The sequence below is a fragment of the Carlito syrichta genome, unplaced genomic scaffold, assembly GCF_000164805.1.
Source record: "Carlito syrichta isolate Samal-C Ts95f unplaced genomic scaffold, Tarsius_syrichta-2.0.1 Scaffold317080, whole genome shotgun sequence".
Taxonomy (NCBI): domain Eukaryota; kingdom Metazoa; phylum Chordata; class Mammalia; order Primates; family Tarsiidae; genus Carlito; species Carlito syrichta.
Genome location: NW_007261176.1, coordinates 331,725 through 348,020, shown reverse-complemented (window position 1 = coordinate 348,020; position 16,296 = coordinate 331,725). Strand labels below are relative to the sequence as shown.

At 45.0% G+C, this 16,296-nt stretch overlaps 1 protein-coding gene across 4 annotated transcripts in view; it reads left to right on the top strand.

Moving 5' to 3' along the window:
* CAMK1D (calcium/calmodulin dependent protein kinase ID) overlaps nucleotides 1–16,296 on the top strand; it is a 261,834-nt gene that overhangs the window by 78,757 nt on the left and 166,781 nt on the right. The window contains exon 1 of one of the 4 annotated variants that reach the window (XM_021707377.1): nucleotides 10,032–10,090. The exons of the other annotated variants lie outside the window; for them this stretch is intronic. The gene's annotated coding sequence lies outside the window, so the exon portion shown is untranslated. Of the gene's footprint in view, nucleotides 1–10,031; nucleotides 10,091–16,296 lie in introns of those variants that run through there. 4 annotated transcript variants of the gene reach the window in all.

Genomic DNA, 16,296 nt, shown 5'->3' with positions numbered 1-16,296 from the left:
CCCAGACTTGAGTGCAGTGGCCGCTTCCGTCCACCGCAGCCTCGAACTGCTGGGCTCTGGTGATCCTTCCGCCTCAGCCTTCCAAGTAGTTGGAACTACAGGCGCGTGCTACCACCCCCGGCTAATCTTTTGATTTATTGTAGAGATGAGGTCTCACCAAGTTGTCTTGAACCCGCGGGCTCAGGCAATCCACTCATCTCAGCCTCCCAAAGCACGGGATTACAGGCTGAGCCACCGAGCCCAGTCGTCTTCTGGTATTTCTAAACATCATGTTTCTACTCCTATTTCTTGATGCATGTGTTTTAGAACATCAGCTACTGATGTCATAGTAAGTGGAGAACTTAGCTCTTTTTTTGTTTTTTCTTGGAGTTAATAATTGCCATTTTAAGGATTTTAACAACCTCTATTGGATATATTTATGAAGTGTACAGTTGTGGGCTTTTTGGACTAGTAACTACATACAAATGATTGTCACCCCAATCAAAGTATAGAACTTATCCATAGCTCCAAAATGTTCCCTTGTGTCCCTTCCCAGTCAGTTCCCTCTACCCACATCCCAGGCAACCACTGATCTGATTTTTACTACCCTCAATTATTGTTGCCTGTTCTAGAGCTTCATGTAGAGCATGTACTCTTTTTGTTTGATATCTTTCTCTCAGCATAATTGCTTTCAAGCTTCATTCATGCTAGTATGATTGGTCTTTTTCACTCTGGACAAGTCTTCCATCGCATATAATGTACACAAAGTGTTCATTCACCTCCTGATGCACATCTGGGTTCTTTACAGTGTTATGCCAACATATGTGTGATGTTAAAGCTATTATGAACATTTGTATACAGGGTTTGGGTAGACCTATGTTTTCATTTCTCTTGGGCAAATATCTAGGAGCGGAATTGCTGCTTTTATTTTACTTGTTTTCCAAAGTGATTGTGCCACTTTCAGCACCTCCGAGCAAGCTTTCAAAAAAGTTGAGAGAAAAGCACACAGAGTTCTTAAATGCCCCACCTCTAGTCTGCTCTATCACTAACATCTTGAATTAGGATTGTACTTTTGCTATAATGATGAGCCAAGATCAACACATTATTATTCATGAAAGTCCATAGTTTACATTAGCATTCACTCTTTGTTTTGTACTTTTTGTGGGTTTTAACAAATGTGTCATGTGTCTACCATTACAGTGTCATACCGAGTATTTTCACTGCCCTAAAAATCCTGTTTTCCACCTGTGCCTGCTTCCCTTCCTCCCATCCCCCAATCCCTGGCAACTACTGACTTTTTTGTCTCCATAGTTTTGCTTTTTCTGTGTCATATAATTGGAATCATACAGCACACAGTTGTTCCAGATTGGCTTCTTTCACTTAACAATGTGCAGTTAAGGCCCCTCCTTGTCTTTCTGTGGTTTGATAGCTCATTCCTTTTTAGTGCTGAATAATAGTCATTGTCAGAAGTACTGCAATTTATCTGCTCCTCTATTGACGAGCAGCTTGGTTGCTTGTGGGTTTTGGCAGTTGTGAATAAAGTGCCCTAAACATCTTTGCGTATTTGTTTGGTGGAGACAGAGTCTGACTGCCAGCATTTTGGGAGCAGAGCTGGAGTGCTGGGGAGGACATTTGTTCAGTCACCTGTTTTCTCTAAAGACCTCTAATCTCCCCTCAGCTGTATCCAGTAATCTCCCTGGAGGGTAAACCTCTGGGCTTGCTTCAGGATAGGAAGAGAATCTGGGGATCTGAATAGTCTTTTTAAAAACTGATTTGCTCCTCCTGTTTTTAGCCCAAGCTGAGAGGTATCTGGTATTGTGATTTCTAAAACTGTGACTTTGTGCAGCACACTTTGCACTTGATATAGTGAAAACAGCCTGTGCCAAGTTGTTGAAAGTCCAAGATGACAATAAACACATTTACATATAGATATCAGGTATAACTGGTAAGGAAACAGAGCTAAGGGTTTGTCCTTTCTTCCAGACCCTTCTCTGGTGTTCCCACATTGAAATTGTCAGCTCACCACACGGAGAAAGTTGGAGCCTCTGTGCAGCTGTTAAGTGAAGAGCTGATTGTGTGGGAAGGTTGCGATTATAGTCATTACAGACGGGACACATTCTCCACTTTGGTTTTGTTTCAACCTCCACGGTATCAGTGTCTTGCAGAAAAGTGCCAAATGGTAATTCTCACAATATCCAAGCTGTTGTTTTGTATTTTAATACTAGATTTCCTTAGTTCGTTGTAATGTTCGTCCATTTTTCTGGGCTCAAGCCATTGTTCATTGGTGGCATCATCAAACGCTAGCATCTGTGGGTACAGAAGGAGGGAAACACCCGTGGAGACCTTCCATTCGTTCTGCACAGGTGACTGTCTTGGATTGTGTCTGTCGATGTCTTACAGTGCAATGAGTGAACAGCAAGAGGGGACGGTTATGGGCTCAGTGACCAGGGACTGGTAAAATAGACAGAGGGTGGGCAGAGGAGGGGCTGCCCGCTCTTGAGAGATACTCTGTTCCTGAGAGAGGGAGACCAGAGGGACCGTGGGGCAGAGACACTCGAACTCCCCAGGGTGGCCTTTTAGCCTGCTCTGGGGATAGTTGGACGAGGTGATCAGTGTCCTTCTTTCCAACTCTGAGGATGTAGGATACTGAAAATTAATCCCAAACTTCCTCACCTCGATATTTGAAGCCGTTTATAACGTGATTACTTCTTACCTATCATGAGCATTTTGGGAGCAGAGCTGGGGTGCTGGGGAGGACATTTGTTCAGTCACCTCTTTTCTCTAAAGACCTCTAATCTCCCCTTGGCTGTATCCAGTAATCTTCCTGGAGGGTAAACCTCTGGACTTGCTTCAGGATAACAGGAGAATCTGGGGATCTGAATAGTCTTTTTAAAAACTGATTTGGTCCTCCTGTTTTTAGCCCAAACTGAGTGGTATCTGGTATTGTGATTTCTAAAACTATGACTTTGTGCAGCACACTTTGCACTTGATGTAGTGACAACAGCCTGTGTCAAGTTGTCCTTCTCAAGATGACTGATATTTTATCCCTTCTTCCCCCTATTTTCTTCTCCTCAGCAAGCTCATTTTTGCCTCTTCACCTTCTCTCTCTTGCTTCCCTTAAATCCCCCTACTCGTCCACCCTCACTGCATATCCAAGAGGGGGGATCCCCAAAAACTGGAATTATCTTTTGGAGGGCAGGACCCTTGTAGTACCGGCTTCCCCCGCTCGGTAAGTGTTCTAGGAACCCATGCCAGCTTGCGTTGTGAGAGGCTGCATTTGGCTTCAGTAATCTTTGGTTGTTGTTGTTGAGATTCTTTCAGCACGTTTGCCCATTTCATGGTGGGTGATTTATGAATGCACTTGCCCACACCGTGCTGAGTGCTCAGCAGTTTTTGACCAAACATGGCACGGCCCCCATGTCCCACCCACTCCATGCACCTGATACCACCCCAGGCAACTTTTCTGACTTCCCTGATGGAAAAAGTCCTCAAAGGGAAACGTTTTGCTGATATGGAAGGGGGGACACAAAAAAATGGCAGAAGCACTAAAAGACCTCAAAATGGACAAGTTCAAAAACCGTTTTGAGCAGTGGGAAGAGCATCTTGATAGGCGTACTGCATCCAACAGGAGTACTTTGGAGGTGATTGAAGTTTACATGTGTAAGAATAAATACACAATTTTTTAATAAATAAATTCTGTTTTGGGGGGGGCGTCCCCTCATATATCTATATATGTGACTCATTTTCTTATCCAAATTCTGCCCAGTAAGATTTTCTTACTCTCTTTTTAAAAAAATAGAGACAGGGGCCAGGCTCGGTGGCTCAGCCTGTAATCTCACACTTTGGGAGGCTGAGGCGAGTGGACTGCCTGAGCCTGTGGGTTCAAGACAAGCCCAGGCAACTTGGCGAGACCTCCTTTCTCCAATAAATCAAAAAACAGCTGGGTGTGGTAGGGTGAGCCTGTTGTTCCAGCTACTTGGAAGACTGAGGCAGAAGGATCGCCTAAGCCCAGCAGGTCGACGCTGGGGTGGCCGTGAGTGTGCCACCGCACTCCAGCTTGGGCAACAGAGTGAGACTCCAACTCCAAAAAACAAAAAGCAGACACAGGCTATCTCTCTGTCACCCAAACTGGAGTGCAGTGGCACGATCATAACTCCCTGCACCCTCAAACTCCTAGACTCAAGTGACCCTCCCACCTCAGCCTCTCAGGCATCTGGGGTTCCAGGTGTGCACCCCCTTCCTTCTTTCTCTTTCTTTTTTTTTTTTTTGTAGAGATGGGGATCTTGCTATATTGCCCAGACTGGTCTTGAACTCCCAGCCTCAAGTAATCCACCTCAGCCTTCTAACATGTTGGGATTACAGGCATGAATCGTTATACCCATCCCTTTACAGTCTTTGTTTTCCCAGTGAAGCCTTCCGTAATGACATCTCATCTCATTTGAGTTCCTGCTATACTCACTGCCTGCACTACACAACCTAACAATTTGAATGCTGTTTTGAGGGTGAGGGGCAGTGGACTCTTTGGAGGGTGCACTTAAAGATCCGTGATTGAGGGAGGGGGTCGACCAGAAAATACAGCACTAGGGAAGGATGAATCAACCCCCAACCCCTCAACAAAGTGAAAATTCCTTGAGAGAGGAAACCAAGCCCTGCCATCCTCAGGCTTCCCTTTGAGTTCTTGGTGATTCACTATTTCATGATATCAACAAACAAAAATCAGGCAAGAGACACAGCCTGACGGTGCAGACTTTATGTTGAAAGCGTGTAGTGATTTAAGTGTTCAGAGATTAGCACAGACACTTCAAATCTAGGCACGGCCGTTCTCATAGTCAATTTTGTGAGGATAAAATATTGGTCATTCAACTGGGTAATGGATTTGTGAGTCGATACTTTAAGGAGGCTGGTGAATCCTAGTTTAAAAAAAGGTTCGGCACTATGGAGTGTGGCCTTGAAACGTCGGGACATTGTCCATCATTTTGCGGGGGCCATCCTTTAAAACAGGGAATGAGTCAGATCGTGTAAGTGCTATGAAGAAAATAAAGCAAAGTGACAAGTCGGAGTAGCTTGAGGAAACACACTTACCACTACCTGAAAACGTATCCAGTGGGATGCAAGCACTGTGAGAGCAGAGACTGTTTCTGTGTCTATTCCCAGTCCTGGTATACAGGAGGCGCTCAGTAGATATTTGTTGAATGAATGAATGGCCTAAGCGCTAATACATCATGCAAGGGTTGGTTGTTGCCAGTCTAGCTAAACTGATCTCTGGGGTGATGTCCCAGCCCTTTGGGTGGACGGACAGTGTCTCTGCTTACTCAAGGCCACATTGAATGCTGCCACAGGCTTCTCTGGTTTGCAGACTTTGTGGCTAAGATTCACCTGCCTCCTTGAAGTACCCGCTTCCAAATCCTTCTCCCAGTGTAACATGTGATTACTTTAGTTGCTGGGGGTGGGCGGTCAGAGAATGTTTTTGAGCAGAGACTGGAAATTTCAGGAGCCAGGCATGCAGAATCTGGGGATGAGGCTTCCAGGTGGGGACTAAGGGTATAACAACCCTGAAAGGACAAGCACTGGCTTGTCGGAGAGCAGCCAGAAGACCCGTGTGGCTAGGGCAGAGGTCAGCAATGCTGAGAGGACTGGGCCATGTTGTGTTTTGCAGGACATCGTTAGGACACTGGATTATATTATAATTGTGGGAGGAAGCTATTGGTCATTATCTGATGTATGTTTTTTTCCCTGTATTTGAACTTTAGCAATGAAGACAATGAAACGGCCAGAGCTAAAACCCAGACCCTCGGACAACCCGTTTATTGGGTGTTTTCTCTCTCTCTCTCTCTCTCTCTCTCTCTCTTTTGGTCAGGGTCTCACTCTGTCACCCAGGCTGGAGTGTGGTGGCACCATCACTGCTCACCACAGCCTCAGCCTCCTGGGTTCAGGTGATCCTTGCACTCTCAGCCTCCCAAGTAGCTGGGACTAATTTTTTGAAAAAAATAATCATAATAATAATTAGCCCAGCTAATTTCTTGATTTCTGCAGAGATGGGGTCTCACTCTGTTGCCCAGGCTGGTCTCAGACTCCTAGGCTCAAGCAATCCTCTCTCCTTGGCCTCCTATAGTGCTGGGTTTACAGGTGTGAGCCACCTCGCCCCCAGCAGGTGTTTACTCTTTATGCCGCCTTGTGTTTGGCTTAAAAGGTTGAAGTATTTCTCGACTTATGGGTCTCCCCTTGAGGCCCCAGGAGGCTGATTCACTGTGAGTCATTCGCTCCTGCCCTGACTGGTAGAAAGAGCTGAGCCTGGCTAGGAAGCCATACCAGGGTTAGTATTGGTTCTGTCACTGGAGTGTCATATTCTGTTTTGGCCACCGAGCTTCGGGAGACTGTGGAGAAATTGGAGAGGTACCAGGGAAGGACAAAAAATAGATGAAAGGCTGCATTAGTGGTCCTGTGGGAGGCGGCTAATGGAATCGAAGGGTTTGTATTTCTTTTCTCCTGAGAAACAGCAGTGAGGGGTGAGGCAACAGTGATCCTCAAATAACGGAGGTTTCCAACTGGCTCCTCTCCATCTTCACGGAAGACTGAACTGGAGGTCAACTTCAAGTGTAGCCACATAGAGTGATCAGATGTCAAGAGCTTATTAACAGTGAGTGTCGTTAGATCCCTAAGCAGACCACTCAGGGGGTGGCTGTAGAAACTCGGTTCTGAGGGCTGTGTGAAAATTAAAGTGATTCCTGGCTGGGCATGGTGGCTCACGCCTGTAACCCCAGCACTTTGGGAGGCTGAAGTGGGAGATTTGCTTGAGCCTGGGAGTTCGAGACCAGCCTGGACAACATAGTGAACCCTCATGTCTACATAAAATAAAAATAAGTTAGCTATGTATGGTGACACACACCGATAGTTCCAGCTACTTGGGAAACTGAGGTGGAAGGATCACCTGAGCCCAGGAAGTCGAAACTATGGCAAGCCATGATCATGCCACTGTACTCCAGCCTGGGCAACAGAGTGAGGCCCCCATTCAAAAAAATAAAAAATAAAAAGCGATTCTTCTTCAAAAGTTAGGCACAGACTTTCACGAGAATCTCTCTGACCTTTTGCAGTCACTAGACTCTCCAAGGTTATGGTCTTGGTAGTTTGAGGGCCCCACAGAAAGTGTTTCCTGGGCCTGGCATAGACTACCTGTGGTCAGAAGTTTCTGCCTAAGCTGCCCTGGGTCTCTCCCCAATGTCTGGGTACCTGGGACACACACTGGTGAGCTTGGGGATGTTCCATTTTCCACTCATGGAGTTTTTTGTTTGCATCTTGAAGGATGACTTTCAAGCCCATCCTGGTCGCACGCAGCTGTTCTTGTGCTGCTGAGTAATTCCTTTACAGGTCCCGTGTCCCAGCAGTGTCCTTTCTCACCTGCCCCATTCTGTTTCAAGCCACACAGCATGGAACGCGCAGTGATTCATTTGGGAGAGAAGACGGTAAAGCCAAAAACACCCCATCCGCTGTGTCAGGAGACACCTCCAAACAGACACATACCCCCACATGCCCCTTCAGTCTCTGTTTTCAGCCATATGGCAGCCCCCAAGGGACTGAGCTGTCCCACTGATTGTCCTGTGAGCATTGGCTCAGTGGAGGCAGGGCGCAGGATGGGAGGTTGCTCGGATCATCTCATAATCCAGAGGTGCAGGGACCAAGGGACTCTTGTTCCCTGTCCAGCTGGGGCTGCGCAGCCCTCGTCTGCTGTCAGATGCCATCCGTTCAGGAGATGCTTCTTCTAGGCAGCCTTCCAGAGCAGCCTGGCTGGCTTCCCTTTCCTATACTGAGTGTCACCGTGATTCTTGACTTTCTGGTCATGCTGGTAGGTTTGGTGACCTTGCAACTGGGGTCTGGCGCAGCTGTTTTTTGAACTGGCCTATCAGTTTTCTCTTCTCTGCCGTGGAGAGGCAATGTCTCAGGGTTTCCCGAGGCGGAGACCGCACCATAATAGGAGTTTGGCATTTTGAGGTCGTGGTGGTGGCTGGGATTCTGGCTGTGGTCAGTGGGGCTTGGGTGACAGTATAAGCAGGAGATTAAGATTTGTTTTGTACAGTTCTTTTGTCCGTTGATTTGTTTACTCATTCATTTGGCAGGGGCCACTTTCTGTGCTAAGATAAGGGATACACAGTGACCGAGACAGAGTCTCTATTTTGGTGGAGTTTACATTGGGTGAGTGGAGGGGTAGGAAAATGGATAATAAATGAGATAATTCCAGAAGCTGATAGGAGTCATGAAGGACGTAAGATAGGATAATGTGAGGCGGGCTGGAGGAGGAGGGCTTGGGGGCTGGGGAGGCATATCCCCTACACACCAGCTCTAGGGCTGCTCGGGTCTGGACAGCTGCCTTGAGAATTGTCGTCTCCTGGGCCTCCCCACCCAGCTGACAGGTTCACTGGCTACCTTTCTTGAGAAATTCACTGTCCCTCTAAGTTGTTTGCTTGCTAATAAATGTATAGCGTCTGAGTTAGTGCAAGACTGTCTGGACTTCACCATTGGGAACAGATTGGGTATAAAATTGTGTTCACTCACCAATTGTTTGTTGGCCCAGGGGATCTTCCTGGGATGGAACAGACCTATCTGCCTTTTAGATCTTTCCGGGCATTTACTGAAAATGTCAGGAAAAATGAGGCCTATGGATTTTAACATAGCAAAACGGATTTTACTTAAAAATGTTAAGCCTAAGTTGAGAATAGCAATGATTTGCAGAACTAAAGAGGGTTTTTATCTGATAATGATTAATTCTTTTCTTCCTTCCCTTCTAAAATATGGGATTCCTGATAAAACCCAATGTTTCGCTTTATATTTAAATGATACTTGATTGAACATTTTCTTAGTAACAGTTCACTATTTAAAATGCATATTTCGGTAATAAGAAACAATTCACTAGGCTTGAAAGAAAACCATTCTGTTTAAAGGAGAAGAAATCTCCCTCTTGATTACTGTAAACGTTTCTTCATAGAGACATTTTAAACACTTTGTAATGGTTCTTGGAATTTTTTATTTGATCATTGTGGTAAAATACGTATAACATAAAATTTATCATCTTAACCTTTTTAAAGTGTCCAGTTCAGTGACATTAAGTACATTCACGTTGTTGTGTATTATTTTGATATAAAATAAAACATTGGGTTTTGTCAGGAATCACCTTTAGAAGGAAAAGAAGAAAAGAGTCATTATTAGATAACAGCTCTCTTAGTTCTGCAAATCACTACTCCCACCGAGGTTTAACATTTATCAATAAAATTTATTTTGCCTTATTGAAAACTCCTCATCTTGCAAAAAGTCCTTTTAGTTTCAGTTGCTTTTCTTGCTAAAAGGTTAAATTAATGTGTTTTATTTAGCTCAGGCACTCTGCTAGATATTTTATGTATGCTATCTGATTGCATTCTCACCATAATCCTGTAAGTGACATATTACATAAATAGTTTTTTTTACTGATGAAAAAGCAGCCTGATCGGGGTTAAGTCACTTGTTTGAAGTTGTACAACCCACAGATGCTGGGATGGGCTTGTGGATCCAACTTCCTCCACAGCTGAGGCTTTTTCTGTTGTTCTACAGTGAGTGTTTGTTAGGAATTTTGATCCGGCCTCTTGCCTTCGTCAGTACCTGTTTTCGTCACAGATCAGAATACGGTTCACATTCTCCTGGAATCTTAAACCTTAAACTGTTCTTGCTCTGTCCATCTGAAGAACCACTGAACACCAACCAAATAGGCATCTGAAAATGCAGCTAAAAATGAAATCCACACTTTCTTTTTGAAGATGATTTGGAAACCTACATCCCTAAACTGTGACCTCCGTACCTACCTCTGGAATGCTCTCCCCTTCTAGAAAGTCATGCAGTGGTCCTCAGCCCTAATAGGAGGGCGTAAATCTTCACGATTGGGTTGATCTTCCTGCCTGTTGAAGATGGCACCTGCGACTTTCCTTTATGCAGACCCATGGACACATGATGGATGATTCTTTCTTCATCTCATCTTTGGCTGGGCCAGGTGATGGGGGCAGCTAGTGGAAATGCCAAGGGTCCGAGGCAGGGCTCCTGCGGCTGGTGCTACTGGACTTGCCAATGTAGAGGTACCCTGGTATGGCGGGAGGTGAGTCGATCGCATGAAGTCATGCAAATATTAGCAATCTTTTTTATTCTTGGAAGATACAGTCTGTTACAGAACGTGGCAAGGAATTGACAGGCACGCGTCCTCGACTCCTGTCCCCTTTGTGAGGCTGAGGCGCTATATTAAGGCTCATCCCTCAGATGGGAACACCGACCATATGGTCCACGAAGGAGGGAAACGTGTTCTTTCTGTGGTTTGACATGCAAAGAAGAGGGAAAACGCTGCAAAGGCACAAGCTGCCTTCTAATGTTAGGAAGTAGAGGAAGTCACCCCAATAGCCAGCCCGGTAGTCCCATCCTGTCAGCTCACCCAAACCTGCTCCTCCGGTGACCAGAGGTGGCCCGCAGTGGGAAAGGGTGGTTCAGAGACCCCTGTGGGAAGAGGGGCCTAGGGAAAGGAAAGTGGTTTTGCTGGGTTTGCTGGAACCCCTCCAACTCCCAGAAACAACTCACCCATTGGTTGGAAGGGCTGGAGATGGCGAGAGGGCCAAGCTCCTAGCCAGTCTTTCTGTCCTTCCCTTGTGTGGAGCCAAAACTTCCATCGCTGGCTGCCCTCAGGTACTTTCTTTCTTTCTCTTTTTATTTTTGTTTTGTTTATTTTATTTATTTATTTTTTTGGGTTGGAGTCTCACTCTGTCACCCAGACTGGAGTGCAGTGGCCGCTTCCGGCCACCGCAAACTCGACCTGCTGGGCTCCGGCGATCCTTCCGCCTCAGCCTTCCAAGTAGCCGGAATTACAGGTATGCGCTACCACGCCCAGCTGATTTTTTAAAATTTATTGTAGAGATAGGTCTCGCTGTCCAGGCGGGTCTCGAACCCACGGGCTCAGGCAATCCACTCACCTCAGCCTCCCAAAGGTGTGGGATTACAGGCAGAGCCACCGAGCCCGGTTTATTTATTCATTTTTTTTTGAGTTGGAGTCTCGCTCCGTCGCCCAGACTGGAGTGCAGTGGCATACTCACGGCCACCCCAGCGTTGACCTGCTGGGCTCTGGCAATCCTTTTGCCTCAGCCTTCCAAATAGCCAGACTACAGGTGCGTGCCACCATGCCCGGCTAATTTTTCATTCATTGTAGAGATGAGGTCTCATCAAGTTGCCCAGGCTGGCCTCAACCCCCTGGGCTCAGGCAATCCTCTCGCCTCGGCCTCCTAAAGTGCTGGGATTACAGATTTGAGCCACCGCACCCAGCCTCAGGTACTTTCAGTGGCTCCTCCTCACCGTCTGGATAAATCCTAAACTCCAGGCCTGCTTGCTCTTCACACTCTTAACTTTATTCATCTACCTCCACCAGTCTCCTCTTCCACTTCCCTGTCGCTTTGTAATCCAGCCTTTCTAAACCAACTACTGTTCCCGGTGCTCCGAGCTCTCTGCCAGGCTCCCTCTCCCTGGAAGACTCCGTCCCCTGCATCCCTCCTTCCCTTTACTTGGATAAACCCTGCTTGTCCCTTCTCTCCATGGGGAAGTCTTCCCTCGGCACCTGACCCTTGGGCTGCCCTCCTGTGAGCTCCTGGAATACCTCGCCACCCTGTTAGACGTAGCCTCAGACAACCCCAGGACTTTAGTCAGTCATATCCCCAAGCTGGCGCCTGCACCCCACATGAGCTGTACCTGCCCTCTATCTGTATCATCCAATCTATAAGTGTGGAAGGAGTGTGGGAGGGAGGGGTGGGCTCCCTGTCTTCCCTCTGGGAGGGTGGGAGAGCGTCCACCCCCAAGTCCCTGTGACCTTCCCTCTCATCCCCCTGCTGCTCTCTGCATCCTTGTCACAGAAATGGCCCTGCCTGAGGCCGCCTTTCTTTTTCTCCTGGAATGTTGTCTTCGGGAGGCCAGGGCCCGCCTCCCTCTGCCTCCCTGCTTTGGCTTCAGTGGCATAGCTGCCTCTTTCCTGGGACATGCAAAGTGTTCACTAGGTGTTTGCTGACCGTATAAATGAATTCAACTGGAGGGCAGTGATATAGGAGGGGGACCCCAAAAACCCAGAATGTATTTATAAAAAATGGTGTATTTATTCTTATATGTTTAAACTTCAGTCACCTCCAGAGTACTCTGTTTGATGCAATACACGTATTGAGATGCTTTTTTCCACTGTTCAAACAGTTTTTGAACTCATCTGTTTGAATGCCTTTTAGTGCTTCTGCTGTTTTTTGTTTCACACCTTCCACATCCGCAAAATGTTTCCCTTTGAGGGTTTTTTTCACCCTGGGAAACCAAAAAAAAGTCACTTGGGGTGAGATTGGGTGAATAAGGAAGATGGGGCAAGGGGCTCATGCTGTTTTTGGTCAAAAACTGCTCAACACGCAGCCTGTGTGGGCAGGTGCACTTGTAAATCACCCATCATGAAATGGGCAAATGCATTGAAAGAATCTCCAAAAAAATTCACTGAAGCCCATCACAGCCTCTCCCAACAACACTAACTGGTACACAGATGCTGATGGAGTCCTAGAACACTTACCTAGCAGGGGTATAGCAGGAAGACAGAGAGATCGTGACACCGAGACTATTATAGGAAGTGGCACTTTATTACACTGGCTGGCCCAGCGGGCTCGAGGGGCTAATGCGTCCAAATAAATGAGCCCCCCAGAACAGAAGTGGGATCTTATACCCTTGTTTAGGGAAGGGAGGGGGGTCGTGTTGAGTGATTACATATTTCCTTTGGAACCTTACAAGGTTGTACTCAGCAAAATCAGATTTTTCAAAGAACAAATGGTTTTCAGGAACTGCAGGGTTGTAAACCGTCAACTTCAGAAGAGGGGTTTTGGATAAGTCTGTGAATTAGTTACTCTTTTGCATTTCCATGAAATGGCCAGTCTCTGGCCATTTGGCCTTTCTTCAAGGAAACCTGCCTGGTGTCTGTTGGGTCTTTAAAGCTTGCAGCTTGCCCTTCAAAAGGAAATACCTTTAACTGATACCAATCCCCCTTTCTGCCACATCAGGGGAACCCTGTACTACAAAGGAACCGCCCTCCAAAAGGAGTTTTTTGCATCCCCCTAATAAAAGGCTTTCCACATCAGAAAAAGAAAATCTTTTCTCTCCCTCTCCCTTCCTCCCCCTTTTTTTTAAAAAAGCTTTAAAAAAAGATCTAATCCGAACCAGAAGGAACTTTAAGCCCATCCTCACCCCACTCCTTCCACTCCCAGGAAACCTCAGAATTTACATTTTCTCTGGAACACAATCATGTGAAACCTTGTTTTTTGTTTTGTTTTTTTTTAATCTAATGTTTATTTACTTGTAATTAACATGTCGTTTTTGTTTTTTAATGTCCATCTGTTTGTTATTTGTTTAGTGATATTGATTTGCATACAATTGCTTTAATTACCAGTTAACTGACGCCCATAGGTGTTTCTCCTTACAATGCACCTGGAAAAGGCATGTTATTTAACAATCAGTTGACTAGTGGCAATATATTCCTGATTTAGGGATTCTATTTGTGTCTCCTATAGTTCAGGTTCACTCATTGCAGTGTGGGCAGGTGCACTTGTAAATCACACATCATGAAATGGGCAAACACATTGAAAGAATCTCCAAAATTCTACGCACCTGGAATTCTACATGAAAACTCTTGAGATCTCTAGCAGTTGATGATCTCTGATAGCACTAGTATCTCAAACTCTGGGACTTTCTTGAGAAGGGGGGATAAGACCTGTAACATCATATTCTTTTGGAACATGACAGAAACTGACCGATGTCCTTATTTTTCTTCTTCCAAACAGCACCTTTCTCCCATTGAGAAGAGTCTCTGTTGTAATTTCTACTCCTAGAAAACTCTTTTCATCTGCTTTGCTTGTGAGACGGTTTCTCCGGATTTTTGACTTTGCTATATCACCTTGTCCCCACCTTCTCAGTTGGGCAGGGCAGTGTCAGAATTGCAGGTTTTGTCAGCAGGAGTTTAGAATCCCAGATTCCAGCCCCACATTCAGCAGGTTAATGAGCTACGGTCTGTGGCCAGGTCCCCTCACAGTAAGAACAGGAATTGGACTATTTACTTCACAGGTAGGCCCTTGATAAGCCAGCACGGTGCTTTCAAGATATGAGGTGCTCGGTGTATGTTGTATGGATGTACTTGGGTCTCATATGGGGGAATCTTATGATTTGCAAGCCTTTTGAATATGGCAGCGTAGGAAATTTCAGAAGCAAGTGGTATTTTATTTTCTCTGTGGAAACCTTGAGGGGAATGGATAAAAGGATTTTTTTTTTTTTTTTTGGGAAAGCGGGATTTATTGAGAGGAGAGAAAAGCTCCCACAGTGGAAGGGGACTTGAGGGGGTTCCCCAATAATTTTCTTTTGTGAGCTATAAGCAGGCTATTTGCATCTCCCTGTGACTGACAAAAAAGAACATTTTACACACGTGACACCTTCTCAGAGAATATTCCTGACTGAAGTCTGTGCTGTGATGGGTGTTGTGTTATCACATCACTGAGTTTGCTGCCAGGGGGCCTACTCCAGTCCTTCCTCCAGCAAACTCTACAAACATGATTATTTATCCAGTGTGTTGCAACATGAAAAAGATTAGGAATCTCTATTCTTACCTGCATATTCTAGGTCAAATCTTTCTTTCAAACTGATCATGAATAATAACTTATCAGTAACCACAGATCTCCTTGGGCTTAACATATGGTTTTAGTAAACTATTTTGACTTGTACAAAAGTGAACGTTCAAATAATAGAAACATTTAAATCTATGACCATAAAAAATAAGTTGATCCTGGACCAAGTACTAAAACTTATCACTGAAGAGATGGGTGTTGGCCCCTTAAGAAAAGAAAGCAAGGTCACTTGGAGTCACGTGGGTTCAGTCTGAACAAGTCATGCTTTTACTTTTTTTTACATGCTAAAACAAAGTTTTAAAATAATAGACTTGTTTAAATAATAGTTTAGATTATGTTGAATTTGCAGCAGAACGTTGACACAGATGAAATCTCATGGGCTCCGAGATGTGTTGGTCACATTGTATTGTCATTATTTAGACTGTGATTTCCTTGAGGCCAGGGCCAAATGTGATTTATTTGAGTACTTGCAGGACCTGGCACAGAAGAAGCATTCAGTCCAGTAATGATTATTGAATGAATTAATGAATGTCCTTGTAGAGGAGACAGAAAAATAGGAACAAAATTATACCACAATGAAACGGATAGGTGATGTCTGAGCAGCTACACCCAAAGGCGGCTGATCAGTGGATCAGTATAAACCTGAAAGGAAATTTCTAGGGATTTTCCCCAGGGCTGGCTCAGAGCATATTTTTTTTTTGGTATTGAAAGAAAATAATTTGGATGAAGACATGGAAGTCTTGCTTATTAAATTTACATACAGCCAGAAGCTAGATCCAAAAATAATTCTACCAATAATAGATGATACTGAGAGGACAACAATGGACTTAGGTTAAGAGCATGCTGTTGAGAGACCCAAGAAACCAAGAAACTTAAAAAGCCATACTTGCTGTAAAAGTAGTGTTTAGTTCACTATATTTCATATATCCCTACCTCATGTTTGCTATATATTTTGTGTATTCCTACCTCATGTTCATTGTACTTCATGAAATCTTAGTACTTTAAATCCTACCTCAGACCCCGTAGAATTAGGCATATGTCGGGTGCCGGGTAGTGACTGATTGTGTAGTTATATAATGTCTTAAGTAGCGTTTGTATTTAGAACTCTTGGGTTAAGCATTGTCAGTCCCAATTGCCATGCTGACTTCTGCTTTTTACAATGGGATGTAAATGTTAAAGCGATAAGCCCCTTTCAGACATTCCTTTGCCATCGCAGTTGACTCTGAGGTGCTAGCTGCTCTCTAGGTGGGCTTTATGTCGATTTAAATCACTGGCTTCCATACCAAAAGTTAATTTACACGCAGTGGCTATGTAAACCTGAGGGAATCAAAGATTTTTACAAAAACCGCCTTGCTATAAGACGTTTGCGATATGTTATAAATTCCCAGCACTAGTACTATATGAATTTCTACCCCACATTCACTGTATGTGTTTGCAGCATTCATATTTAAAACTTTGTTAAGTTTGGCTTTTGTTGTCCTATAACGACCATGTTATGTTATGTAAATGTTAAGCAAACAAGTCCTCCTAAGCATTCCTCGGGGTGGATCAGCAGACTTAATGGCTAATGTAACCTCCTGCCTGCTTGCTCGAATTACTTTATATGCAGTGACTGTATAAACCTAACTTATCTGACATTCCACTC